The following is a 25046-nucleotide window of genomic DNA, read 5'->3' as shown; positions in this document are numbered from 1 at the left end:
CATGTGCAAAACACTCATGCATTGGCCGGGAATCGAACCCGGGCCTCCCGCGTGGCAGGCGAGAATTCTACCACTGAACCACCAATGCCTTACATGCTGCACACTGGCGCTACAGTGCTCTGGACCATTGCAGCCCAGAGCAGCTGATTTAACAGAGCACTGCAGTGACATGAGGATGGCGCCAGCTCCGGTGGGTGAATGGGAGCTGCGCTGCCCTGGCAGTCCTTCTCACTCACTTGGCCACGAACGGCCATGAACGGCCAGGTTCTATAGACAGGAAGAGTGGACAGAGGCAAGCACACTGGTAGATGAGGGTGGCCTTTGTATGGGTCGCTACTCTGAGTGCAGTTCCCTGAGCACCGTGCCTCAGGAAAGCCAGACTTCTACCGCAGGACTCAGGGGATATCTTTGCAGCCACACGAGGCTGACACCCTTTCAATCTGGGCTTCTGGGGTCTTCTGGGAATTATTTGCATAATAGAAGGTTTCCCGCCTTAAGTTGAAACTGCCGTTCCATCTTCTGCTAAAAGAGGGCAGCAGAGTGCTTTCTTTGCGCAGAAAACAGACAAGCAATGCAATCATCTTATCTACCGTTTCCATTTTTCTTTTCCCATGCCTTTTAAAATATCAAGAGACACGTCTACAAAAGTGCCATGCATTGGCCGGGAATCGAACCCGGGCCTCCCGCTTGGGAAGAGAGAATTCTACCACTGAACTACCAATGCCTGACAAGCAGCATTACTGCGGTAGAGCACTTGATTTAACACACCTGCCAGTTCCATGCGAATGGTCACTCGTAAACTCTTGACTTCTGCTGAAAGCCTCATTGAAGGCCTTTGCAGACGTGTGAGACTGGCACCTACTCGGGCTGGGCCTCTATGAGCTGTTTGCATAATCTGAGATTGCCCTGCTTCCAGTCAAGGCGCAGCGGCCCCTTCTACTAAAAGGGATCAGCAGAGTGATCGCTAGTAGCAGAAATAAGGCAAGCAAGGCAATCAAGGCTTGTTTTTTTGTTCGGTCTCTTCCTTTTCACGATGCTTCAAAGTCAACGAAAGGTACATGTGCAAAACGCTCATGCATTGGCCGGGAATCGAACCCGGGCCTCCCGCGTGGCAGGCGAGAATTCTACCACTGAACCACCAATGCCTTATATGCTGCACACTGGCGCTACAGTGCTCTGGACCATTGCAGCCCAGAGCAGCTGATTTAACAGAGCACTGCAGTGACATGAGGATGGCGCCAGCTCCGGTGGGTGAATGGGAGCTGCGCTGCCCTGGCAGTCCTTCTCACTCACTTGGCCACGAACGGCCATGAACGGCCAGGTTCTATAGACAGGAAAAGTGGACAGAGGCAAGCACACTGGTAGATGAGGGTGGCCTTTGTATGGGTCGCTACTCTGAGTGCAGTTCCCTGAGCACCGTGCCTCAGGAAAGCCAGACTTCTACCGCAGGACTCAGGGGATATCTTTGCAGCCACACGAGGCTGACACCCTTTCAATCTGGGCTTCTGGGGTCTTCTGGGAATTATTTGCATAATAGAAGGTTTCCCGCCTTAAGTTGAAACTGCAGTTCCATCTTCTGCTAAAAGAGGGCAGCAGATTGCTTTCTTTGCGCAGAAAACAGACAAGCAATGCAATCATCTTATCTACCGTTTCCATTTTTCTTTTCCCATGCCTTTTAAAATATCAAGAGACACGTCTACAAAAGTGCCATGCATTAGCCGGGAATCGAACCCGGGCCTCCCGCTTGGGAAGCGAGAATTCTACCACTGAACTACCAATGCTTGACAAGCAGCATTACTGCGGTAGAGCGCTTGATTTAACACACCTGCCAGTTCCATGCGAATGGTCACTCGTAAACTCTTGACTTCTGCTGAAAGCCTCATTGAAGGCCTTTGCAGACGTGTGAGACTGGCACCTACTCGGGCTGGGCCTCTATGAGCGTTTTGCATAATCTGAGATTGCCCTGCTTCCAGTCAAGGCGCAGCGGCCCCTTCTACTAAAAGGGATCAGCAGAGTGATCGCTAGTAGCAGAAATAAGGCAAGCAAGGCAATCAAGGCTTGTTTTTTTGTTCGGTCTCTTCCTTTTCACGATGCTTCAAAGTCAACGAAAGGTACATGTGCAAAACACTAATGCATTGGCCGGGAATCGAACCCGGGCCTCCCGCGTGGCAGGCGAGAATTCTACCACTGAACCACCAATGCCTTACATGCTGCACACTGGCGCTACAGTGCTCTGGACCATTGCAGCCCAGAGCAGCTGATTTAACAGAGCACTGCAGTGACATGAGGATGGCGCCAGCTCCGGTGGGTGAATGGGAGCTGCGCTGCCCTGGCAGTCCTTCTCACTCACTTGGCCACGAACGGCCACGAACGGCCAGGTTCTATAGACAGGAAAAGTGGACAGAGGCAAGCACACTGGTAGATGAGGGAGGCCTTTGTATGGGTCGCTACTCTGAGTGCAGTTCCCTGAGCACCGTGCCTCAGGAAAGCCAGACTTCTACCGCAGGACTCAGGGGATATCTTTGCAGCCACACGAGGCTGACACCCTTTCAATCTGGGCTTCTGGGGTCTTCTGGGAATTATTTGCATAATAGAAGGTTTCCCGCCTTAAGTTGAAACTGCCGTTCCATCTTCTGCTAAAAGAGGGCAGCAGAGTGCTTTCTTTGCGCAGAAAACAGACAAGCAATGCAATCATCTTATCTACCGTTTCCATTTTTCTTTTCCCATGCCTTTTAAAATATCAAGAGACACGTCTACAAAAGTGCCATGCATTGGCCGGGAATCGAACCCGGGCCTCCCGCTTGGGAAGCGAGAATTCTACCACTGAACTACCAATGCCTGACAAGCAGCATTACTGCGGTAGAGCACTTGATTTAACACACCTGCCAGTTCCATGCGAATGGTCACTCGTAAACTCTTGACTTCTGCTGAAAGCCTCATTGAAGGCCTTTGCAGACGTGTGAGACTGGCACCTACTCGGGCTGGGCCTCTATGAGCTGTTTGCATAATCTGAGATTGCCCTGCTTCCAGTCAAGGCGCAGCGGCCCCTTCTACTAAAAGGGATCAGCAGAGTGATCGCTAGTAGCAGAAATAAGGCAAGCAAGGCAATCAAGGCTTGTTTTTTTGTTCGGTCTCTTCCTTTTCACGATGCTTCAAAGTCAACGAAAGGTACATGTGCAAAACGCTCATGCATTGGCCGGGAATCGAACCCGGGCCTCCCGCGTGGCAGGCGAGAATTCTACCACTGAACCACCAATGCCTTACATGCTGCACACTGGCGCTACAGTGCTCTGGACCATTGCAGCCCAGAGCAGCTGATTTAACAGAGCACTGCAGTGACATGAGGATGGCGCCAGCTCCGGTGGGTGAATGGGAGCTGCGCTGCCCTGGCAGTCCTTCTCACTCACTTGGCCACGAACGGCCAGGTTCTATAGACAGGAAAAGTGGACAGAGGCAAGCACACTGGTAGATGAGGGTGGCCTTTGTATGGGTCGCTACTCTGAGTGCAGTTCCCTGAGCACCGTGCCTCAGGAAAGCCAGACTTCTACCGCAGGACTCAGGGGATATCTTTGCAGCCACACGAGGCTGACACCCTTTCAATCTGGGCTTCTGGGGTCTTCTGGGAATTATTTGCATAATAGGTTTCCCGCCTTAAATTGAAACTGCCGTTCCATCTTCTGCTAAAAGAGGGCAGCAGAGTGCTTTCTTTGCGCAGAAAACAGACAAGCAATGCAATCATCTTATCTACCGTTTCCATTTTTCTTTTCCCATGCCTTTTAAAATATCAAGAGACACGTCTACAAAAGTGCCATGCATTGGCCGGGAATCGAACCCGGGCCTCCCGCTTGGGAAGCGAGAATTCTACCACTGAACTACCAATGCCTGACAAGCAGCATTACTGCGGTAGAGCACTTGATTTAACACACCTGCCCGTTCCATGCGAATGGTCACTCGTAAACTCTTGACTTCTGCTGAAAGCCTCATTGAAGGCCTTTGCAGACGTGTGAGACTGGCACCTACTCGGGCTGGGCCTCTATGAGCGTTTTGCATAATCTGAGATTGCCCTGCTTCCAGTCAAGGCGCAGCGGCCCCTTCTACTAAAAGGGATCAGCAGAGTGATCGCTAGTAGCAGAAATAAGGCAAGCAAGGCAATCAAGGCTTGTTTTTTTGTTCCGTCTCTTCCTTTTCACGATGCTTCAAAGTCAACGAAAGGTACATGTGCAAAACGCTCATGCATTGGCCGGGAATCGAACCCGGGCGTCCCGCGTGGCAGGCGAGAATTCTACCACTGAACCACCAATGCCTTACATGCTGTACACTGGCGCTACAGTGCTCTGGACCATTGCAGCCCAGAGCAGCTGATTTAACAGAGCACTGCAGTGACATGAGGATGGCGCCAGCTCCGGTGGGTGAATGGGAGCTGCGCTGCCCTGGCAGTCCTTCTCACTCACTTGGCCACGAACGGCCACGAACGGCCAGGTTCTATAGACAGGAAAAGTGGACAGAGGCAAGCACACTGGTAGATGAGGGTGGCCTTTGTATGGGTCGCTACTCTGAGTGCAGTTCCCTGAGCACCGTGCCTCAGGAAAGCCAGACTTCTACCGCAGGACTCAGGGGATATCTTTGCAGCCACACGAGGCTGACACCCTTTCAATCTGGGCTTCTGGGGTCTTCTGGGAATTATTTGCATAATAGAAGGTTTCCCGCCTTAAGTTGAAACTGCAGTTCCATCTTCTGCTAAAAGAGGGCAGCAGATTGCTTTCTTTGCGCAGAAAACAGACAAGCAATGCAATCATCTTATCTACCGTTTCCATTTTTCTTTTCCCATGCCTTTTAAAATATCAAGAGACACGTCTACAAAAGTGCCATGCATTGGCCGGGAATCGAACCCGGGCCTCCCGCTTGGGAAGCGAGAATTCTACCACTGAACTACCAATGCTTGACAAGCAGCATTACTGCGGTAGAGCGCTTGATTTAACACACCTGCCAGTTCCATGCGAATGGTCACTCGTAAACTCTTGACTTCTGCTGAAAGCCTCATTGAAGGCCTTTGCAGACGTGTGAGACTGGCACCTACTCGGGCTGGGCCTCTATGAGTGTTTTGCATAATCTGAGATTGCCCTGCTTCCAGTCAAGGCGCAGCGGCCCCTTCTACTAAAAGGGATCAGCAGAGTGATCGCTAGTAGCAGAAATAAGGCAAGCAAGGCAATCAAGGCTTGTTTTTTTGTTCGGTCTCTTCCTTTTCACGATGCTTCAAAGTCAACGAAAGGTACATGTGCAAAACGCTCATGCATTGGCCGGGAATCGAACCCGGGCCTCCCGCGTGGCAGGCGAGAATTCTACCACTGAACCACCAATGCCTTACATGCTGCACACTGGCGCTACAGTGCTCTGGACCATTGCAGCCCAGAGCAGCTGATTTAACAGAGCACTGCAGTGACATGAGGATGGCGCCAGCTCCGGTGGGTGAATGGGAGCTGCGCTGCCCTGGCAGTCCTTCTCACTCACTTGGCCACGAACGGCCACGAACGGCCAGGTTCTATAGACAGGAAAAGTGGACAGAGGCAAGCACACTGGTAGATGAGGGTGGCCTTTGTATGGGTCGCTACTCTGAGTGCAGTTCCCTGAGCACCGTGCCTCAGGAAAGCCAGACTTCTACCGCAGGACTCAGGGGATATCTTTGCAGCCACACGAGGCTGACACCCTTTCAATCTGGGCTTCTGGGGTCTTCTGGGAATTATTTGCATAATAGAAGGTTTCCCGCCTTAAGTTGAAACTGCCGTTCCATCTTCTGCTAAAAGAGGGCAGCAGAGTGCTTTCTTTGCGCAGAAAACAGACAAGCAATGCAATCATCTTATCTACCGTTTCCATTTTTCTTTTCCCATGCCTTTTAAAATATCAAGAGACACGTCTACAAAAGTGCCATGCATTGGCCGGGAATCGAACCCGGGCCTCCCGCTTGGGAAGCGAGAATTCTACCACTGAACTACCAATGCCTGACAAGCAGCATTACTGCGGTAGAGCACTTGATTTAACACACCTGCCAGTTCCATGCGAATGGTCACTCGTAAACTCTTGACTTCTGCTGAAAGCCTCATTGAAGGCCTTTGCAGACGTGTGAGACTGGCACCTACTCGGGCTGGGCCTCTATGAGCTGTTTGCATAATCTGAGATTGCCCTGCTTCCAGTCAAGGCGCAGCGGCCCCTTCTACTAAAAGGGATCAGCAGAGTGATCGCTAGTAGCAGAAATAAGGCAAGCAAGGCAATCAAGGCTTGTTTTTTTGTTCGGTCTCTTCCTTTTCACGATGCTTCAAAGTCAACGAAAGGTACATGTGCAAAACGCTCATGCATTGGCCGGGAATCGAACCCGGGCCTCCCACGTGGCAGGCGAGAATTCTACCACTGAACCACCAATGCCTTACATGCTGCACACTGGCGCTACAGTGCTCTGGACCATTGCAGCCCAGAGCAGCTGATTTAACAGAGCACTGCAGTGACATGAGGATGGCGCCAGCTCCGGTGGGTGAATGGGAGCTGCGCTGCCCTGGCAGTCCTTCTCACTCACTTGGCCACGAACGGCCACGAACGGCCAGGTTCTATAGACAGGAAAAGTGGACAGAGGCAAGCACACTGGTAGATGAGGGTGGCCTTTGTATGGGTCACTACTCTGAGTGCAGTTCCCTGAGCACCGTGCCTCAGGAAAGCCAGACTTCTACCGCAGGACTCAGGGGATATCTTTGCAGCCACACGAGGCTGACACCCTTTCAATCTGGGCTTCTGGGGTCTTCTGGGAATTATTTGCATAATAGAAGGTTTCCCGCCTTAAGTTGAAACTGCAGTTCCATCTTCTGCTAAAAGAGGGCAGCAGAGTGCTTTCTTTGCGCAGAAAACAGACAAGCAATGCAATCATCTTATCTACCGTTTCCATTTTTCTTTTCCCATGCCTTTTAAAATATCAAGAGACACGTCTACAAAAGTGCCATGCATTGGCCGGGAATCAAACCCGGGCCTCCCGCGTGGCAGGCGAGAATTCTACCACTGAACCACCAATGCCTTACATGCTGCACACTGGCGCTACAGTGCTCTGGACCATTGCAGGCCAGAGCAGCTGATTTAACAGAGCACTGCAGTGACATGAGGATGGCGCCAGCTCCGGTGGGTGAATGGGAGCTGCGCTGCCCTGGCAGTCCTTCTCACTCACTTGGCCACGAACGGCCAGGTTCTATAGACAGGAAAAGTGGACAGAGGCAAGCACACTGGTAGATGAGGGTGGCCTTTGTATGGGTCGCTACTCTGAGTGCAGTTCCCTGAGCACCGTGCCTCAGGAAAGCCAGACTTCTACCGCAGGACTCAGGGGATATCTTTGCAGCCACACAAGGCTGACACCCTTTCAATCTGGGCTTCTGGGGTCTTCTGGGAATTATTTGCATAATAGGTTTCCCGCCTTAAGTTGAAACTGCCGTTCCATCTTCTGCTAAAAGAGGGCAGCAGAGTGCTTTCTTTGCGCAGAAAACAGACAAGCAATGCAATCATCTTATCTACCGTTTCCATTTTTCTTTTCCCATGCCTTTTAAAATATCAAGAGACACGTCTACAAAAGTGCCATGCATTGGCCGGGAATCGAACCCGGGCCTCCCACTTGGGAAGCGAGAATTCTACCACTGAGCTACCAATGCCTGACAAGCAGCATTACTGCGGTAGAGCACTTGATTTAACACACCTGCCAGTTCCATGCGAATGGTCACTCGTAAACTCTTGACTTCTGCTGAAAGCCTCATTGAAGGCCTTTGCAGACGTGTGAGACTGGCACCTACTCGGGCTGGGCCTCTATGAGCGTTTTGCATAATCTGAGATTGCCCTGCTTCCAGTCAAGGCGCAGCGGCCCCTTCTACTAAAAGGGATCAGCAGAGTGATCGCTAGTAGCAGAAATAAGGCAAGCAAGGCAATCAAGGCTTGTTTTTTTGTTCGGTCTCTTCCTTTTCACGATGCTTCAAAGTCAACGAAAGGTACATGTGCAAAACGCTCATGCATTGGCCGGGAATCGAACCCGGGCCTCCCGCGTGGCAGGCGAGAATTCTACCACTGAACCACCAATGCCTTACATGCTGCACACTGGCGCTACAGTGCTCTGGACCATTGCAGCCCAGAGCAGCTGATTTAACAGAGCACTGCAGTGACATGAGGATGGCGCCAGCTCCGGTGGGTGAATGGGAGCTGCGCTGCCCTGGCAGTCCTTCTCACTCACTTGGCCACGAACGGCCACGAACGGCCAGGTTCTATAGACAGGAAAAGTGGACAGAGGCAAGCACACTGGTAGATGAGGGTGGCCTTTGTATGGGTCGCTACTCTGAGTGCAGTTCCCTGAGCACCGTGCCTCAGGAAAGCCAGACTTCTACCGCAGGACTCAGGGGATATCTTTGCAGCCACACGAGGCTGACACCCTTTCAATCTGGGCTTCTGGGGTCTTCTGGGAATTATTTGCATAATAGAAGGTTTCCCGCCTTAAGTTGAAACTGCAGTTCCATCTTCTGCTAAAAGAGGGCAGCAGATTGCTTTCTTTGCGCAGAAAACAGACAAGCAATGCAATCATCTTATCTACCGTTTCCATTTTTCTTTTCCCATGCCTTTTAAAATATCAAGAGACACGTCTACAAAAGTGCCATGCATTGGCCGGGAATCGAACCCGGGCCTCCCGCTTGGGAAGCGAGAATTCTACCACTGAACTACCAATGCTTGACAAGCAGCATTACTGCGGTAGAGCGCTTGATTTAACACACCTGCCAGTTCCATGCGAATGGTCACTCGTAAACTCTTGACTTCTGCTGAAAGCCTCATTGAAGGCCTTTGCAGACGTGTGAGACTGGCACCTACTCGGGCTGGGCCTCTATGAGCGTTTTGCATAATCTGAGATTGCCCTGCTTCCAGTCAAGGCGCAGCGGCCCCTTCTACTAAAAGGGATCAGCAGAGTGATCGCTAGTAGCAGAAATAAGGCAAGCAAGGCAATCAAGGCTTGTTTTTTTGTTCGGTCTCTTCCTTTTCACGATGCTTCAAAGTCAACGAAAGGTACATGTGCAAAACACTCATGCATTGGCCGGGAATCGAACCCGGGCCTCCCGCGTGGCAGGCGAGAATTCTACCACTGAACCACCAATGCCTTACATGCTGCACACTGGCGCTACAGTGCTCTGGACCATTGCAGCCCAGAGCAGCTGATTTAACAGAGCACTGCAGTGACATGAGGATGGCGCCAGCTCCGGTGGGTGAATGGGAGCTGCGCTGCCCTGGCAGTCCTTCTCACTCACTTGGCCACGAACGGCCATGAACGGCCAGGTTCTATAGACAGGAAGAGTGGACAGAGGCAAGCACACTGGTAGATGAGGGTGGCCTTTGTATGGGTCGCTACTCTGAGTGCAGTTCCCTGAGCACCGTGCCTCAGGAAAGCCAGACTTCTACCGCAGGACTCAGGGGATATCTTTGCAGCCACACGAGGCTGACACCCTTTCAATCTGGGCTTCTGGGGTCTTCTGGGAATTATTTGCATAATAGAAGGTTTCCCGCCTTAAGTTGAAACTGCCGTTCCATCTTCTGCTAAAAGAGGGCAGCAGAGTGCTTTCTTTGCGCAGAAAACAGACAAGCAATGCAATCATCTTATCTACCGTTTCCATTTTTCTTTTCCCATGCCTTTTAAAATATCAAGAGACACGTCTACAAAAGTGCCATGCATTGGCCGGGAATCGAACCCGGGCCTCCCGCTTGGGAAGAGAGAATTCTACCACTGAACTACCAATGCCTGACAAGCAGCATTACTGCGGTAGAGCACTTGATTTAACACACCTGCCAGTTCCATGCGAATGGTCACTCGTAAACTCTTGACTTCTGCTGAAAGCCTCATTGAAGGCCTTTGCAGACGTGTGAGACTGGCACCTACTCGGGCTGGGCCTCTATGAGCTGTTTGCATAATCTGAGATTGCCCTGCTTCCAGTCAAGGCGCAGCGGCCCCTTCTACTAAAAGGGATCAGCAGAGTGATCGCTAGTAGCAGAAATAAGGCAAGCAAGGCAATCAAGGCTTGTTTTTTTGTTCGGTCTCTTCCTTTTCACGATGCTTCAAAGTCAACGAAAGGTACATGTGCAAAACGCTCATGCATTGGCCGGGAATCGAACCCGGGCCTCCCGCGTGGCAGGCGAGAATTCTACCACTGAACCACCAATGCCTTATATGCTGCACACTGGCGCTACAGTGCTCTGGACCATTGCAGCCCAGAGCAGCTGATTTAACAGAGCACTGCAGTGACATGAGGATGGCGCCAGCTCCGGTGGGTGAATGGGAGCTGCGCTGCCCTGGCAGTCCTTCTCACTCACTTGGCCACGAACGGCCATGAACGGCCAGGTTCTATAGACAGGAAAAGTGGACAGAGGCAAGCACACTGGTAGATGAGGGTGGCCTTTGTATGGGTCGCTACTCTGAGTGCAGTTCCCTGAGCACCGTGCCTCAGGAAAGCCAGACTTCTACCGCAGGACTCAGGGGATATCTTTGCAGCCACACGAGGCTGACACCCTTTCAATCTGGGCTTCTGGGGTCTTCTGGGAATTATTTGCATAATAGAAGGTTTCCCGCCTTAAGTTGAAACTGCAGTTCCATCTTCTGCTAAAAGAGGGCAGCAGATTGCTTTCTTTGCGCAGAAAACAGACAAGCAATGCAATCATCTTATCTACCGTTTCCATTTTTCTTTTCCCATGCCTTTTAAAATATCAAGAGACACGTCTACAAAAGTGCCATGCATTGGCCGGGAATCGAACCCGGGCCTCCCGCTTGGGAAGCGAGAATTCTACCACTGAACTACCAATGCTTGACAAGCAGCATTACTGCGGTAGAGCGCTTGATTTAACACACCTGCCAGTTCCATGCAAATGGTCACTCGTAAACTCTTGACTTCTGCTGAAAGCCTCATTGAAGGCCTTTGCAGACGTGTGAGACTGGCACCTACTCGGGCTGGGCCTCTATGAGCGTTTTGCATAATCTGAGATTGCCCTGCTTCCAGTCAAGGCGCAGCGGCCCCTTCTACTAAAAGGGATCAGCAGAGTGATCGCTAGTAGCAGAAATAAGGCAAGCAAGGCAATCAAGGCTTGTTTTTTTGTTCGGTCTCTTCCTTTTCACGATGCTTCAAAGTCAACGAAAGGTACATGTGCAAAACGCTCATGCATTGGCCGGGAATCGAACCCGGGCCTCCCGCGTGGCAGGCGAGAATTCTACCACTGAACCACCAATGCCTTACATGCTGCACACTGGCGCTACAGTGCTCTGGACCATTGCAGCCCAGAGCAGCTGATTTAACAGAGCACTGCAGTGACATGAGGATGGCGCCAGCTCCGGTGGGTGAATGGGAGCTGCGCTGCCCTGGCAGTCCTTCTCACTCACTTGGCCACGAACGGCCACGAACGGCCAGGTTCTATAGACAGGAAAAGTGGACAGAGGCAAGCACACTGGTAGATGAGGGTGGCCTTTGTATGGGTCGCTACTCTGAGTGCAGTTCCCTGAGCACCGTGCCTCAGGAAAGCCAGACTTCTACCGCAGGACTCAGGGGATATCTTTGCAGCCACACGAGGCTGACACCCTTTCAATCTGGGCTTCTGGGGTCTTCTGGGAATTATTTGCATAATAGAAGGTTTCCCGCCTTAAGTTGAAACTGCAGTTCCATCTTCTGCTAAAAGAGGGCAGCAGATTGCTTTCTTTGCGCAGAAAACAGACAAGCAATGCAATCATCTTATCTACCGTTTCCATTTTTCTTTTCCCATGCCTTTTAAAATATCAAGAGACACGTCTACAAAAGTGCCATGCATTGGCCGGGAATCGAACCCGGGCCTCCCGCTTGGGAAGCGAGAATTCTACCACTGAACTACCAATGCTTGACAAGCAGCATTACTGCGGTAGAGCGCTTGATTTAACACACCTGCCAGTTCCATGCGAATGGTCACTCGTAAACTCTTGACTTCTGCTGAAAGCCTCATTGAAGGCCTTTGCAGACGTGTGAGACTGGCACCTACTCGGGCTGGGCCTCTATGAGCGTTTTGCATAATCTGAGATTGCCCTGCTTCCAGTCAAGGCGCAGCGGCCCCTTCTACTAAAAGGGATCAGCAGAGTGATCGCTAGTAGCAGAAATAAGGCAAGCAAGGCAATCAAGGCTTGTTTTTTTGTTCGGTCTCTTCCTTTTCACGATGCTTCAAAGTCAACGAAAGGTACATGTGCAAAACACTCATGCATTGGCCGGGAATCGAACCCGGGCCTCCCGCGTGGCAGGCGAGAATTCTACCACTGAACCACCAATGCCTTACATGCTGCACACTGGCGCTACAGTGCTCTGGACCATTGCAGCCCAGAGCAGCTGATTTAACAGAGCACTGCAGTGACATGAGGATGGCGCCAGCTCCGGTGGGTGAATGGGAGCTGCGCTGCCCTGGCAGTCCTTCTCACTCACTTGGCCACGAACGGCCATGAACGGCCAGGTTCTATAGACAGGAAGAGTGGACAGAGGCAAGCACACTGGTAGATGAGGGTGGCCTTTGTATGGGTCGCTACTCTGAGTGCAGTTCCCTGAGCACCGTGCCTCAGGAAAGCCAGACTTCTACCGCAGGACTCAGGGGATATCTTTGCAGCCACACGAGGCTGACACCCTTTCAATCTGGGCTTCTGGGGTCTTCTGGGAATTATTTGCATAATAGAAGGTTTCCCGCCTTAAGTTGAAACTGCCGTTCCATCTTCTGCTAAAAGAGGGCAGCAGAGTGCTTTCTTTGCGCAGAAAACAGACAAGCAATGCAATCATCTTATCTACCGTTTCCATTTTTCTTTTCCCATGCCTTTTAAAATATCAAGAGACACGTCTACAAAAGTGCCATGCATTGGCCGGGAATCGAACCCGGGCCTCCCGCTTGGGAAGAGAGAATTCTACCACTGAACTACCAATGCCTGACAAGCAGCATTACTGCGGTAGAGCACTTGATTTAACACACCTGCCAGTTCCATGCGAATGGTCACTCGTAAACTCTTGACTTCTGCTGAAAGCCTCATTGAAGGCCTTTGCAGACGTGTGAGACTGGCACCTACTCGGGCTGGGCCTCTATGAGCTGTTTGCATAATCTGAGATTGCCCTGCTTCCAGTCAAGGCGCAGCGGCCCCTTCTACTAAAAGGGATCAGCAGAGTGATCGCTAGTAGCAGAAATAAGGCAAGCAAGGCAATCAAGGCTTGTTTTTTTGTTCGGTCTCTTCCTTTTCACGATGCTTCAAAGTCAACGAAAGGTACATGTGCAAAACGCTCATGCATTGGCCGGGAATCGAACCCGGGCCTCCCGCGTGGCAGGCGAGAATTCTACCACTGAACCACCAATGCCTTATATGCTGCACACTGGCGCTACAGTGCTCTGGACCATTGCAGCCCAGAGCAGCTGATTTAACAGAGCACTGCAGTGACATGAGGATGGCGCCAGCTCCGGTGGGTGAATGGGAGCTGCGCTGCCCTGGCAGTCCTTCTCACTCACTTGGCCACGAACGGCCATGAACGGCCAGGTTCTATAGACAGGAAAAGTGGACAGAGGCAAGCACACTGGTAGATGAGGGTGGCCTTTGTATGGGTCGCTACTCTGAGTGCAGTTCCCTGAGCACCGTGCCTCAGGAAAGCCAGACTTCTACCGCAGGACTCAGGGGATATCTTTGCAGCCACACGAGGCTGACACCCTTTCAATCTGGGCTTCTGGGGTCTTCTGGGAATTATTTGCATAATAGAAGGTTTCCCGCCTTAAGTTGAAACTGCAGTTCCATCTTCTGCTAAAAGAGGGCAGCAGATTGCTTTCTTTGCGCAGAAAACAGACAAGCAATGCAATCATCTTATCTACCGTTTCCATTTTTCTTTTCCCATGCCTTTTAAAATATCAAGAGACACGTCTACAAAAGTGCCATGCATTGGCCGGGAATCGAACCCGGGCCTCCCGCTTGGGAAGCGAGAATTCTACCACTGAACTACCAATGCTTGACAAGCAGCATTACTGCGGTAGAGCGCTTGATTTAACACACCTGCCAGTTCCATGCGAATGGTCACTCGTAAACTCTTGACTTCTGCTGAAAGCCTCATTGAAGGCCTTTGCAGACGTGTGAGACTGGCACCTACTCGGGCTGGGCCTCTATGAGCGTTTTGCATAATCTGAGATTGCCCTGCTTCCAGTCAAGGCGCAGCGGCCCCTTCTACTAAAAGGGATCAGCAGAGTGATCGCTAGTAGCAGAAATAAGGCAAGCAAGGCAATCAAGGCTTGTTTTTTTGTTCGGTCTCTTCCTTTTCACGATGCTTCAAAGTCAACGAAAGGTACATGTGCAAAACACTAATGCATTGGCCGGGAATCGAACCCGGGCCTCCCGCGTGGCAGGCGAGAATTCTACCACTGAACCACCAATGCCTTACATGCTGCACACTGGCGCTACAGTGCTCTGGACCATTGCAGCCCAGAGCAGCTGATTTAACAGAGCACTGCAGTGACATGAGGATGGCGCCAGCTCCGGTGGGTGAATGGGAGCTGCGCTGCCCTGGCAGTCCTTCTCACTCACTTGGCCACGAACGGCCACGAACGGCCAGGTTCTATAGACAGGAAAAGTGGACAGAGGCAAGCACACTGGTAGATGAGGGAGGCCTTTGTATGGGTCGCTACTCTGAGTGCAGTTCCCTGAGCACCGTGCCTCAGGAAAGCCAGACTTCTACCGCAGGACTCAGGGGATATCTTTGCAGCCACACGAGGCTGACACCCTTTCAATCTGGGCTTCTGGGGTCTTCTGGGAATTATTTGCATAATAGAAGGTTTCCCGCCTTAAGTTGAAACTGCCGTTCCATCTTCTGCTAAAAGAGGGCAGCAGAGTGCTTTCTTTGCGCAGAAAACAGACAAGCAATGCAATCATCTTATCTACCGTTTCCATTTTTCTTTTCCCATGCCTTTTAAAATATCAAGAGACACGTCTACAAAAGTGCCATGCATTGGCCGGGAATCGAACCCGGGCCTCCCGCTTGGGAAGCGAGAATTCTACCACTGAACTACCAATGCCTGACAAGCAGCATTACTGCGGTAGAGCACTTGATTTAACACACCTGCCAGTTCCATGCGAATGGTCACTCGTAAACTCTTGACTTCTGCTGAAAGCCTCATTGAAGGCCTTTGCAGACGTGTGAGACTGGCACCTACTCGGGCTGGGCCTCTATGAGCTGTTTGCATAATCTGAGATTGCCCTGCTTCCAGTCAAGGCGCAGCGGCCCCTTCTACTAAAAGGGATCAGCAGAGTGATCGCTAGTAGCAGAAATAAGGCAAGCAAGGCAATCAAGGCTTGTTTTTTTGTTCGGTCTCTTCCTTTTCACGATGCTTCAAAGTCAACGAAAGGTACATGTGCAAAACGCTCATGCATTGGCCGGGAATCGAACCCGGGCCTCCCGCGTGGCAGGCGAGAATTCTACCACTGAACCACCAATGCCTTACATGCTGCACACTGGCGCTACAGTGCTCTGGACCATTGCAGCCCAGAGCAGCTGATTTAACAGAGCACTGCAGTGACATGAGGATGGCGCCAGCTCCGGTGGGTGAATGGGAGCTGCGCTGCCCTGGCAGTCCTTCTCACTCACTTGGCCACGAACGGCCAGGTTCTATAGACAGGAAAAGTGGACAGAGGCAAGCACACTGGTAGATGAGGGTGGCCTTTGTATGGGTCGCTACTCTGAGTGCAGTTCCCTGAGCACCGTGCCTCAGGAAAGCCAGACTTCTACCGCAGGACTCAGGGGATATCTTTGCAGCCACACGAGGCTGACACCCTTTCAATCTGGGCTTCTGGGGTCTTCTGGGAATTATTTGCATAATAGGTTTCCCGCCTTAAATTGAAACTGCCGTTCCATCTTCTGCTAAAAGAGGGCAGCAGAGTGCTTTCTTTGCGCAGAAAACAGACAAGCAATGCAATCATCTTATCTACCGTTTCCATTTTTCTTTTCCCATGCCTTTTAAAATATCAAGAGACACGTCTACAAAAGTGCCATGCATTGGCCGGGAATCGAACCCGGGCCTCCCGCTTGGGAAGCGAGAATTCTACCACTGAACTACCAATGCCTGACAAGCAGCATTACTGCGGTAGAGCACTTGATTTAACACACCTGCCCGTTCCATGCGAATGGTCACTCGTAAACTCTTGACTTCTGCTGAAAGCCTCATTGAAGGCCTTTGCAGACGTGTGAGACTGGCACCTACTCGGGCTGGGCCTCTATGAGCGTTTTGCATAATCTGAGATTGCCCTGCTTCCAGTCAAGGCGCAGCGGCCCCTTCTACTAAAAGGGATCAGCAGAGTGATCGCTAGTAGCAGAAATAAGGCAAGCAAGGCAATCAAGGCTTGTTTTTTTGTTCGGTCTCTTCCTTTTCACGATGCTTCAAAGTCAACGAAAGGTACATGTGCAAAACGCTCATGCATTGGCCGGGAATCGAACCCGGGCCTCCCGCGTGGCAGGCGAGAATTCTACCACTGAACCACCAATGCCTTACATGCTGTACACTGGCGCTACAGTGCTCTGGACCATTGCAGCCCAGAGCAGCTGATTTAACAGAGCACTGCAGTGACATGAGGATGGCGCCAGCTCCGGTGGGTGAATGGGAGCTGCGCTGCCCTGGCAGTCCTTCTCACTCACTTGGCCACGAACGGCCACGAACGGCCAGGTTCTATAGACAGGAAAAGTGGACAGAGGCAAGCACACTGGTAGATGAGGGTGGCCTTTGTATGGGTCGCTACTCTGAGTGCAGTTCCCTGAGCACCGTGCCTCAGGAAAGCCAGACTTCTACCGCAGGACTCAGGGGATATCTTTGCAGCCACACGAGGCTGACACCCTTTCAATCTGGGCTTCTGGGGTCTTCTGGGAATTATTTGCATAATAGAAGGTTTCCCGCCTTAAGTTGAAACTGCAGTTCCATCTTCTGCTAAAAGAGGGCAGCAGATTGCTTTCTTTGCGCAGAAAACAGACAAGCAATGCAATCATCTTATCTACCGTTTCCATTTTTCTTTTCCCATGCCTTTTAAAATATCAAGAGACACGTCTACAAAAGTGCCATGCATTGGCCGGGAATCGAACCCGGGCCTCCCGCTTGGGAAGCGAGAATTCTACCACTGAACTACCAATGCTTGACAAGCAGCATTACTGCGGTAGAGCGCTTGATTTAACACACCTGCCAGTTCCATGCGAATGGTCACTCGTAAACTCTTGACTTCTGCTGAAAGCCTCATTGAAGGCCTTTGCAGACGTGTGAGACTGGCACCTACTCGGGCTGGGCCTCTATGAGCGTTTTGCATAATCTGAGATTGCCCTGCTTCCAGTCAAGGCGCAGCGGCCCCTTCTACTAAAAGGGATCAGCAGAGTGATCACTAGTAGCAGAAATAAGGCAAGCAAGGCAATCAAGGCTTGTTTTTTTGTTCGGTCTCTTCCTTTTCACGATGCTTCAAAGTCAACGAAAGGTACATGTGCAAAACACTCATGCATTGGCCGGGAATCGAACCCGGGCCTCCCGCGTGGCAGGCGAGAATTCTACCACTGAACCACCAATGCCTTACATGCTGCACACTGGCGCTACAGTGCTCTGGACCATTGCAGCCCAGAGCAGCTGATTTAACAGAGCACTGCAGTGACATGAGGATGGCGCCAGCTCCGGTGGGTGAATGGGAGCTGCGCTGCCCTGGCAGTCCTTCTCACTCACTTGGCCACGAACGGCCACGAACGGCCAGGTTCTATAGACAGGAAAAGTGGACAGAGGCAAGCACACTGGTAGATGAGGGTGGCCTTTGTATGGGTCGCTACTCTGAGTGCAGTTCCCTGAGCACCGTGCCTCAGGAAAGCCAGACTTCTACCGCAGGACTCAGGGGATATCTTTGCAGCCACACGAGGCTGACACCCTTTCAATCTGGGCTTCTGGGGTCTTCTGGGAATTATTTGCATAATAGAAGGTTTCCCGCCTTAAGTTGAAACTGCCGTTCCATCTTCTGCTAAAAGAGGGCAGCAGAGTGCTTTCTTTGCGCAGAAAACAGACAAGCAATGCAATCATCTTATCTACCGTTTCCATTTTTCTTTTCCCATGCCTTTTAAAATATCAAGAGACACGTCTACAAAAGTGCCATGCATTGGCCGGGAATCGAACCCGGGCCTCCCGCTTGGGAAGCGAGAATTCTACCACTGAACTACCAATGCCTGACAAGCAGCATTACTGCGGTAGAGCACTTGATTTAACACACCTGCCAGTTCCATGCGAATGGTCACTCGTAAACTCTTGACTTCTGCTGAAAGCCTCATTGAAGGCCTTTGCAGACGTGTGAGACTGGCACCTACTCGGGCTGGGCCTCTATGAGCTGTTTGCATAATCTGAGATTGCCCTGCTTCCAGTCAAGGCGCAGCGGCCCCTTCTACTAAAAGGGATCAGCAGAGTGATCGCTAGTAGCAGAAATAAGGCAAGCAAGGCAATCAAGGCTTGTTTTTTTGTTCGGTCTCTTCCTTTTCACGATGCTTCAAAGTCAACGAAAGGTACATGTGCAAAACGCTCATGCATTGGCCGGGAATCGAACCCGGGCCTCCCGCGTGGCAGGCGAGAATTCTACCACTGAACCACCAATGCCTTACATGCTGCACACTGGTGCTACAGTGCTCTGGACCATTGCAGCCCAGAGCAGCTGATTTAACAGAGCACTGCAGTGACATGAGGATGGCGCCAGCTCCGGTGGGTGAATGGGAGCTGCGCTGCCCTGGCAGTCCTTCTCACTCACTTGGCCACGAACGGCCAGGTTCTATAGACAGGAAAAGTGGACAGAGGCAAGCACACTGGTAGATGAGGGTGGCCTTTGTATGGGTCGCTACTCTGAGTGCAGTTCCCTGAGCACCGTGCCTCAGGAAAGCCAGACTTCTACCGCAGGACTCAGGGGATATCTTTGCAGCCACACGAGGCTGACACCCTTTCAATCTGGGCTTCTGGGGTCTTCTGGGAATTATTTGCATAATAGGTTTCCCGCCTTAAGTTGAAACTGCCGTTCCATCTTCTGCTAAAAGAGGGCAGCAGAGTGCTTTCTTTGCGCAGAAAACAGACAAGCAATGCAATCATCTTATCTACCGTTTCCATTTTTCTTTTCCCATGCCTTTTAAAATATCAAGAGACACGTCTACAAAAGTGCCATGCATTGGTCGGGAATCGAACCCGGGCCTCCCGCTTGGGAAGCGAGAATTCTACCACTGAACTACCAATGCTTGACAAGCAGCATTACTGCGGTAGAGCGCTTGATTTAACACACCTGCCAGTTCCATGCGAATGGTCACTCGTAAACTCTTGACTTCTGCTGAAAGCCTCATTGAAGGCCTTTGCAGACGTGTGAGACTGGCACCTACTCGGGCTGGGCCTCTATGAGTGTTTTGCATAATCTGAGATTGCCCTGCTTCCAGTCAAGGCGCAGCGGCCCCTTCTACTAAAAGGGATCAGCAGAGTGATCGCTAGTAGCAGAAATAAGGCAAGCAAGGCAATCAAGGCTTGTTTTTTTGTTCGGTCTCTTCCTTTTCACGATGCTTCAAAGTCAACGAAAGGTACATGTGCAAAACGCTCATGCATTGGCCTGGAATCGAACCCGGGCCTCCCGCGTGGCAGGCGAGAATTCTACCACTGAACCACCAATGCCTTACATGCTGCACACTGGCGCTACAGTGCTCTGGACCATTGCAGCCCAGAGCAGCTGATTTAACAGAGCACTGCAGTGACATGAGGATGGCGCCAGCTCCGGTGGGTGAATGGGAGCTGCGCTGCCCTGGCAGTCCTTCTCACTCACTTGGCCACGAACGGCCACGAACGGCCAGGTTCTATAGACAGGAAAAGTGGACAGAGGCAAGCACACTGGTAGATGAGGGTGGCCTTTGTATGGGTCGCTACTCTGAGTGCAGTTCCCTGAGCACCGTGCCTCAGGAAAGCCAGACTTCTACCGCAGGACTCAGGGGATATCTTTGCAGCCACACGAGGCTGACACCCTTTCAATCTGGGCTTCTGGGGTCTTCTGGGAATTATTTGCATAATAGAAGGTTTCCCGCCTTAAGTTGAAACTGCCGTTCCATCTTCTGCTAAAAGAGGGCAGCAGAGTGCTTTCTTTGCGCAGAAAACAGACAAGCAATGCAATCATCTTATCTACCGTTTCCATTTTTCTTTTCCCATGCCTTTTAAAATATCAAGAGACACGTCTACAAAAGTGCCATGCATTGGCCGGGAATCGAACCCGGGCCTCCCGCTTGGGAAGCGAGAATTCTACCACTGAACTACCAATGCCTGACAAGCAGCATTACTGCGGTAGAGCACTTGATTTAACACACCTGCCAGTTCCATGCGAATGGTCACTCGTAAACTCTTGACTTCTGCTGAAAGCCTCATTGAAGGCCTTTGCAGACGTGTGAGACTGGCACCTACTCGGGCTGGGCCTCTATGAGCTGTTTGCATAATCTGAGATTGCCCTGCTTCCAGTCAAGGCGCAGCGGCCCCTTCTACTAAAAGGGATCAGCAGAGTGATCGCTAGTAGCAGAAATAAGGCAAGCAAGGCAATCAAGGCTTGTTTTTTTGTTCGGTCTCTTCCTTTTCACGATGCTTCAAAGTCAACGAAAGGTACATGTGCAAAACGCTCATGCATTGGCCGGGAATCGAACCCGGGCCTCCCGCGTGGCAGGCGAGAATTCTACCACTGAACCACCAATGCCTTACATGCTGCACACTGGCGCTACAGTGCTCTGGACCATTGCAGCCCAGAGCAGCTGATTTAACAGAGCACTGCAGTGACATGAGGATGGCGCCAGCTCCGGTGGGTGAATGGGAGCTGCGCTGCCCTGGCAGTCCTTCTCACTCACTTGGCCACGAACGGCCACGAACGGCCAGGTTCTATAGACAGGAAAAGTGGACAGAGGCAAGCACACTGGTAGATGAGGGTGGCCTTTGTATGGGTCGCTACTCTGAGTGCAGTTCCCTGAGCACCGTGCCTCAGGAAAGCCAGACTTCTACCGCAGGACTCAGGGGATATCTTTGCAGCCACACGAGGCTGACACCCTTTCAATCTGGGCTTCTGGGGTCTTCTGGGAATTATTTGCATAATAGAAGGTTTCCCGCCTTAAGTTGAAACTGCAGTTCCATCTTCTGCTAAAAGAGGGCAGCAGATTGCTTTCTTTGCGCAGAAAACAGACAAGCAATGCAATCATCTTATCTACCGTTTCCATTTTTCTTTTCCCATGCCTTTTAAAATATCAAGAGACACGTCTACAAAAGTGCCATGCATTGGCCGGGAATCGAACCCGGGCCTCCCGCTTGGGAAGCGAGAATTCTACCACTGAACTACCAATGCTTGACAAGCAGCATTACTGCGGTAGAGCGCTTGATTTAACACACCTGCCAGTTCCATGCGAATGGTCACTCGTAAACTCTTGACTTCTGCTGAAAGCCTCATTGAAGGCCTTTGCAGACGTGTGAGACTGGCACCTACTCGGGCTGGGCCTCTATGAGCGTTTTGCATAATCTGAGATTGCCCTGCTTCCAGTCAAGGCGCAGCGGCCCCTTCTACTAAAAGGGATCAGCAGAGTGATCGCTAGTAGCAGAAATAAGGCAAGCAAGGCAATCAAGGCTTGTTTTTTTGTTCGGTCTCTTCCTTTTCACGATGCTTCAAAGTCAACGAAAGGTACATGTGCAAAACGCTCATGCATTGGCCGGGAATCGAACCCGGGCCTCCCGCGTGGCAGGCGAGAATTCTACCACTGAACCACCAATGCCTTACATGCTGCACACTGGCGCTACAGTGCTCTGGACCATTGCAGCCCAGAGCAGCTGATTTAACAGAGCACTGCAGTGACATGAGGATGGCGCCAGCTCCGGTGGGTGAATGGGAGCTGCGCTGCCCTGGCAGTCCTTCTCACTCACTTGGCCACGAACGGCCACGAACGGCCAGGTTCTATAGACAGGAAAAGTGGACAGAGGCAAGCACACTGGTAGATGAGGGTGGCCTTTGTATGGGTCGCTACTCTGAGTGCAGTTCCCTGAGCACCGTGCCTCAGGAAAGCCAGACTTCTACCGCAGGACTCAGGGGATATCTTTGCAGCCACACGAGGCTGACACCCTTTCAATCTGGGCTTCTGGGGTCTTCTGGGAATTATTTGCATAATAGAAGGTTTCCCGCCTTAAGTTGAAACTGCCGTTCCATCTTCTGCTAAAAGAGGGCAGCAGAGTGCTTTCTTTGCGCAGAAAACAGACAAGCAATGCAATCATCTTATCTACCGTTTCCATTTTTCTTTTCCCATGCCTTTTAAAATATCAAGAGACACGTCTACAAAAGTGCCATGCATTGGCCGGGAATCGAACCCGGGCCTCCCGTTTGGGAAGCGAGAATTCTACCACTGAACTACCAATGCCTGACAAGCAGCATTACTGCGGTAGAGCACTTGATTTAACACACCTGCCAGTTCCATGCGAATGGTCACTCGTAAACTCTTGACTTCTGCTGAAAGCCTCATTGAAGGCCTTTGCAGACGTGTGAGACTTGCACCTACTCGGGCTGGGCCTCTATGAGCTGTTTGCATAATCTGAGATTGCCCTGCTTCCAGTCAAGGCGCAGCGGCCCCTTCTACTAAAAGGGATCAGCAGAGTGATCGCTAGTAGCAGAAATAAGGCAAGCAAGGCAATCAAGGCTTGTTTTTTTGTTCGGTCTCTTCCTTTTCACGATGCTTCAAAGTCAACGAAAGGTACATGTGCAAAACGCTCATGCATTGGCCGGGAATCGAACCCGGGCCTCCCGCGTGGCAGGCGAGAATTCTACCACTGAACCACCAATGCCTTACATGCTGCACACTGGCGCTACAGTGCTCTGGACCATTGCAGCCCAGAGCAGCTGATTTAACAGAGCACTGCAGTGACATGAGGATGGCGCCAGCTCCGGTGGGTGAATGGGAGCTGCGCTGCCCTGGCAGTCCTTCTCACTCACTTGGCCACGAACGGCCACGAACGGCCAGGTTCTATAGACAGGAAAAGTGGACAGAGGCAAGCACACTGGTAGATGAGGGTGGCCTTTGTATGGGTCGCTACTCTGAGTGCAGTTCCCTGAGCACCGTGCCTCAGGAAAGCCAGACTTCTACCGCAGGACTCAGGGGATATCTTTGCAGCCACACGAGGCTGACACCCTTTCAATCTGGGCTTCTGGGGTCTTCTGGGAATTATTTGCATAATAGAAGGTTTCCCGCCTTAAGTTGAAACTGCAGTTCCATCTTCTGCTAAAAGAGGGCAGCAGATTGCTTTCTTTGCGCAGAAAACAGACAAGCAATGCAATCATCTTATCTACCGTTTCCATTTTTCTTTTCCCATGCCTTTTAAAATATCAAGAGACACGTCTACAAAAGTGCCATGCATTGGCCGGGAATCGAACCCGGGCCTCCCGCTTGGGAAGCGAGAATTCTACCACTGAACTACCAATGCTTGACAAGCAGCATTACTGCGGTAGAGCGCTTGATTTAACACACCTGCCAGTTCCATGCGAATGGTCACTCGTAAACTCTTGACTTCTGCTGAAAGCCTCATTGAAGGCCTTTGCAGACGTGTGAGACTGGCACCTACTCGGGCTGGGCCTCTATGAGCTGTTTGCATAATCTGAGATTGCCCTGCTTCCAGTCAAGGCGCAGCGGCCCCTTCTACTAAAAGGGATCAGCAGAGTGATCGCTAGTAGCAGAAATAAGGCAAGCAAGGCAATCAAGGCTTGTTTTTTTGTTCGGTCTCTTCCTTTTCACGATGCTTCAAAGTCAACGAAAGGTACATGTGCAAAACGCTCATGCATTGGCCGGGAATCGAACCCGGGCCTCCCGCGTGGCAGGCGAGAATTCTACCACTGAACCACCAATGCCTTACATGCTGCACACTGGTGCTACAGTGCTCTGGACCATTGCAGCCCAGAGCAGCTGATTTAACAGAGCACTGCAGTGACATGAGGATGGCGCCAGCTCCGGTGGGTGAATGGGAGCTGCGCTGCCCTGGCAGTCCTTCTCACTCACTTGGCCACGAACGGCCAGGTTCTATAGACAGGAAAAGTGGACAGAGGCAAGCACACTGGTAGATGAGGGTGGCCTTTGTATGGGTCGCTACTCTGAGTGCAGTTCCCTGAGCACCGTGCCTCAGGAAAGCCAGACTTCTACCGCAGGACTCAGGGGATATCTTTGCAGCCACACGAGGCTGACACCCTTTCAATCTGGGCTTCTGGGGTCTTCTGGGAATTATTTGCATAATAGGTTTCCCGCCTTAAGTTGAAACTGCCGTTCCATCTTCTGCTAAAAGAGGGCAGCAGAGTGCTTTCTTTGCGCAGAAAACAGACAAGCAATGCAATCATCTTATCTACCGTTTCCATTTTTCTTTTCCCATGCCTTTTAAAATATCAAGAGACACGTCTACAAAAGTGCCATGCATTGGTCGGGAATCGAACCCGGGCCTCCCGCTTGGGAAGCGAGAATTCTACCACTGAACTACCAATGCTTGACAAGCAGCATTACTGCGGTAGAGCGCTTGATTTAACACACCTGCCAGTTCCATGCGAATGGTCACTCGTAAACTCTTGACTTCTGCTGAAAGCCTCATTGAAGGCCTTTGCAGACGTGTGAGACTGGCACCTACTCGGGCTGGGCCTCTATGAGTGTTTTGCATAATCTGAGATTGCCCTGCTTCCAGTCAAGGCGCAGCGGCCCCTTCTACTAAAAGGGATCAGCAGAGTGATCGCTAGTAGCAGAAATAAGGCAAGCAAGGCAATCAAGGCTTGTTTTTTTGTTCGGTCTCTTCCTTTTCACGATGCTTCAAAGTCAACGAAAGGTACATGTGCAAAACGCTCATGCATTGGCCGGGAATCGAACCCGGGCCTCCCGCGTGGCAGGCGAGAATTCTACCACTGAACCACCAATGCCTTACATGCTGCACACTGGCGCTACAGTGCTCTGGACCATTGCAGCCCAGAGCAGCTGATTTAACAGAGCACTGCA

The 25046-nt window shown here is 51.4% G+C and overlaps 40 non-coding genes across 40 annotated transcripts; all 40 read right to left on the bottom strand.

Moving 5' to 3' along the window:
- Positions 1-17: 17 nt before the first annotated feature.
- Positions 18-88, bottom strand: TRNAG-GCC (transfer RNA glycine (anticodon GCC)). Its single transcript has one exon. It is a non-coding gene; the product is annotated as a tRNA-Gly (tRNA).
- A 986-nt stretch (positions 89-1074) lies between these two features.
- TRNAG-GCC (transfer RNA glycine (anticodon GCC)) lies at positions 1075-1145 on the bottom strand. The gene has a single exon. It is a non-coding gene; the product is annotated as a tRNA-Gly (tRNA).
- A 565-nt stretch (positions 1146-1710) lies between these two features.
- TRNAG-CCC (transfer RNA glycine (anticodon CCC)) lies at positions 1711-1781 on the bottom strand. The gene has a single exon. It is a non-coding gene; the product is annotated as a tRNA-Gly (tRNA).
- Positions 1782-2131: 350 nt separating this feature from the next.
- Positions 2132-2202, bottom strand: TRNAG-GCC (transfer RNA glycine (anticodon GCC)). Its single transcript has one exon. It is a non-coding gene; the product is annotated as a tRNA-Gly (tRNA).
- Positions 2203-2767: 565 nt separating this feature from the next.
- On the bottom strand, positions 2768-2838 carry TRNAG-CCC (transfer RNA glycine (anticodon CCC)). Its single transcript has one exon. It is a non-coding gene; the product is annotated as a tRNA-Gly (tRNA).
- Positions 2839-3188: 350 nt separating this feature from the next.
- Positions 3189-3259, bottom strand: TRNAG-GCC (transfer RNA glycine (anticodon GCC)). Its single transcript has one exon. It is a non-coding gene; the product is annotated as a tRNA-Gly (tRNA).
- Positions 3260-3811: 552 nt separating this feature from the next.
- TRNAG-CCC (transfer RNA glycine (anticodon CCC)) lies at positions 3812-3882 on the bottom strand. Its single transcript has one exon. It is a non-coding gene; the product is annotated as a tRNA-Gly (tRNA).
- Positions 3883-4868: 986 nt separating this feature from the next.
- On the bottom strand, positions 4869-4939 carry TRNAG-CCC (transfer RNA glycine (anticodon CCC)). Its single transcript has one exon. It is a non-coding gene; the product is annotated as a tRNA-Gly (tRNA).
- Positions 4940-5289: 350 nt separating this feature from the next.
- Positions 5290-5360, bottom strand: TRNAG-GCC (transfer RNA glycine (anticodon GCC)). The gene has a single exon. It is a non-coding gene; the product is annotated as a tRNA-Gly (tRNA).
- A 565-nt stretch (positions 5361-5925) lies between these two features.
- On the bottom strand, positions 5926-5996 carry TRNAG-CCC (transfer RNA glycine (anticodon CCC)). The gene has a single exon. It is a non-coding gene; the product is annotated as a tRNA-Gly (tRNA).
- A 2030-nt stretch (positions 5997-8026) lies between these two features.
- On the bottom strand, positions 8027-8097 carry TRNAG-GCC (transfer RNA glycine (anticodon GCC)). Its single transcript has one exon. It is a non-coding gene; the product is annotated as a tRNA-Gly (tRNA).
- Positions 8098-8662: 565 nt separating this feature from the next.
- Positions 8663-8733, bottom strand: TRNAG-CCC (transfer RNA glycine (anticodon CCC)). The gene has a single exon. It is a non-coding gene; the product is annotated as a tRNA-Gly (tRNA).
- A 350-nt stretch (positions 8734-9083) lies between these two features.
- TRNAG-GCC (transfer RNA glycine (anticodon GCC)) lies at positions 9084-9154 on the bottom strand. The gene has a single exon. It is a non-coding gene; the product is annotated as a tRNA-Gly (tRNA).
- A 986-nt stretch (positions 9155-10140) lies between these two features.
- TRNAG-GCC (transfer RNA glycine (anticodon GCC)) lies at positions 10141-10211 on the bottom strand. Its single transcript has one exon. It is a non-coding gene; the product is annotated as a tRNA-Gly (tRNA).
- A 565-nt stretch (positions 10212-10776) lies between these two features.
- On the bottom strand, positions 10777-10847 carry TRNAG-CCC (transfer RNA glycine (anticodon CCC)). Its single transcript has one exon. It is a non-coding gene; the product is annotated as a tRNA-Gly (tRNA).
- Positions 10848-11197: 350 nt separating this feature from the next.
- On the bottom strand, positions 11198-11268 carry TRNAG-GCC (transfer RNA glycine (anticodon GCC)). Its single transcript has one exon. It is a non-coding gene; the product is annotated as a tRNA-Gly (tRNA).
- A 565-nt stretch (positions 11269-11833) lies between these two features.
- Positions 11834-11904, bottom strand: TRNAG-CCC (transfer RNA glycine (anticodon CCC)). Its single transcript has one exon. It is a non-coding gene; the product is annotated as a tRNA-Gly (tRNA).
- A 350-nt stretch (positions 11905-12254) lies between these two features.
- On the bottom strand, positions 12255-12325 carry TRNAG-GCC (transfer RNA glycine (anticodon GCC)). Its single transcript has one exon. It is a non-coding gene; the product is annotated as a tRNA-Gly (tRNA).
- A 986-nt stretch (positions 12326-13311) lies between these two features.
- TRNAG-GCC (transfer RNA glycine (anticodon GCC)) lies at positions 13312-13382 on the bottom strand. Its single transcript has one exon. It is a non-coding gene; the product is annotated as a tRNA-Gly (tRNA).
- A 565-nt stretch (positions 13383-13947) lies between these two features.
- TRNAG-CCC (transfer RNA glycine (anticodon CCC)) lies at positions 13948-14018 on the bottom strand. Its single transcript has one exon. It is a non-coding gene; the product is annotated as a tRNA-Gly (tRNA).
- A 350-nt stretch (positions 14019-14368) lies between these two features.
- Positions 14369-14439, bottom strand: TRNAG-GCC (transfer RNA glycine (anticodon GCC)). The gene has a single exon. It is a non-coding gene; the product is annotated as a tRNA-Gly (tRNA).
- A 565-nt stretch (positions 14440-15004) lies between these two features.
- On the bottom strand, positions 15005-15075 carry TRNAG-CCC (transfer RNA glycine (anticodon CCC)). Its single transcript has one exon. It is a non-coding gene; the product is annotated as a tRNA-Gly (tRNA).
- Positions 15076-15425: 350 nt separating this feature from the next.
- Positions 15426-15496, bottom strand: TRNAG-GCC (transfer RNA glycine (anticodon GCC)). The gene has a single exon. It is a non-coding gene; the product is annotated as a tRNA-Gly (tRNA).
- A 552-nt stretch (positions 15497-16048) lies between these two features.
- TRNAG-CCC (transfer RNA glycine (anticodon CCC)) lies at positions 16049-16119 on the bottom strand. The gene has a single exon. It is a non-coding gene; the product is annotated as a tRNA-Gly (tRNA).
- A 350-nt stretch (positions 16120-16469) lies between these two features.
- On the bottom strand, positions 16470-16540 carry TRNAG-GCC (transfer RNA glycine (anticodon GCC)). The gene has a single exon. It is a non-coding gene; the product is annotated as a tRNA-Gly (tRNA).
- A 565-nt stretch (positions 16541-17105) lies between these two features.
- TRNAG-CCC (transfer RNA glycine (anticodon CCC)) lies at positions 17106-17176 on the bottom strand. The gene has a single exon. It is a non-coding gene; the product is annotated as a tRNA-Gly (tRNA).
- A 350-nt stretch (positions 17177-17526) lies between these two features.
- On the bottom strand, positions 17527-17597 carry TRNAG-GCC (transfer RNA glycine (anticodon GCC)). The gene has a single exon. It is a non-coding gene; the product is annotated as a tRNA-Gly (tRNA).
- A 565-nt stretch (positions 17598-18162) lies between these two features.
- On the bottom strand, positions 18163-18233 carry TRNAG-CCC (transfer RNA glycine (anticodon CCC)). Its single transcript has one exon. It is a non-coding gene; the product is annotated as a tRNA-Gly (tRNA).
- Positions 18234-18583: 350 nt separating this feature from the next.
- TRNAG-GCC (transfer RNA glycine (anticodon GCC)) lies at positions 18584-18654 on the bottom strand. The gene has a single exon. It is a non-coding gene; the product is annotated as a tRNA-Gly (tRNA).
- A 552-nt stretch (positions 18655-19206) lies between these two features.
- Positions 19207-19277, bottom strand: TRNAG-CCC (transfer RNA glycine (anticodon CCC)). Its single transcript has one exon. It is a non-coding gene; the product is annotated as a tRNA-Gly (tRNA).
- Positions 19278-20263: 986 nt separating this feature from the next.
- Positions 20264-20334, bottom strand: TRNAG-CCC (transfer RNA glycine (anticodon CCC)). The gene has a single exon. It is a non-coding gene; the product is annotated as a tRNA-Gly (tRNA).
- A 350-nt stretch (positions 20335-20684) lies between these two features.
- Positions 20685-20755, bottom strand: TRNAG-GCC (transfer RNA glycine (anticodon GCC)). The gene has a single exon. It is a non-coding gene; the product is annotated as a tRNA-Gly (tRNA).
- A 565-nt stretch (positions 20756-21320) lies between these two features.
- TRNAG-CCC (transfer RNA glycine (anticodon CCC)) lies at positions 21321-21391 on the bottom strand. The gene has a single exon. It is a non-coding gene; the product is annotated as a tRNA-Gly (tRNA).
- A 350-nt stretch (positions 21392-21741) lies between these two features.
- Positions 21742-21812, bottom strand: TRNAG-GCC (transfer RNA glycine (anticodon GCC)). Its single transcript has one exon. It is a non-coding gene; the product is annotated as a tRNA-Gly (tRNA).
- Positions 21813-22377: 565 nt separating this feature from the next.
- Positions 22378-22448, bottom strand: TRNAG-CCC (transfer RNA glycine (anticodon CCC)). Its single transcript has one exon. It is a non-coding gene; the product is annotated as a tRNA-Gly (tRNA).
- A 350-nt stretch (positions 22449-22798) lies between these two features.
- On the bottom strand, positions 22799-22869 carry TRNAG-GCC (transfer RNA glycine (anticodon GCC)). The gene has a single exon. It is a non-coding gene; the product is annotated as a tRNA-Gly (tRNA).
- Positions 22870-23434: 565 nt separating this feature from the next.
- On the bottom strand, positions 23435-23505 carry TRNAG-CCC (transfer RNA glycine (anticodon CCC)). The gene has a single exon. It is a non-coding gene; the product is annotated as a tRNA-Gly (tRNA).
- A 350-nt stretch (positions 23506-23855) lies between these two features.
- On the bottom strand, positions 23856-23926 carry TRNAG-GCC (transfer RNA glycine (anticodon GCC)). The gene has a single exon. It is a non-coding gene; the product is annotated as a tRNA-Gly (tRNA).
- Positions 23927-24478: 552 nt separating this feature from the next.
- Positions 24479-24549, bottom strand: TRNAG-CCC (transfer RNA glycine (anticodon CCC)). Its single transcript has one exon. It is a non-coding gene; the product is annotated as a tRNA-Gly (tRNA).
- Positions 24550-24899: 350 nt separating this feature from the next.
- Positions 24900-24970, bottom strand: TRNAG-GCC (transfer RNA glycine (anticodon GCC)). The gene has a single exon. It is a non-coding gene; the product is annotated as a tRNA-Gly (tRNA).
- Positions 24971-25046: the final 76 nt, after the last annotated feature.

This window comes from Ambystoma mexicanum, unplaced genomic scaffold (genome assembly GCF_040938575.1).
Source record: "Ambystoma mexicanum isolate Mex_15411 unplaced genomic scaffold, UKY_AmexF1_1 Mex_scaf52, whole genome shotgun sequence".
Lineage (NCBI taxonomy): Eukaryota > Metazoa > Chordata > Amphibia > Caudata > Ambystomatidae > Ambystoma > Ambystoma mexicanum.
This window is presented reverse-complemented; position numbering and strand designations above follow the sequence as displayed.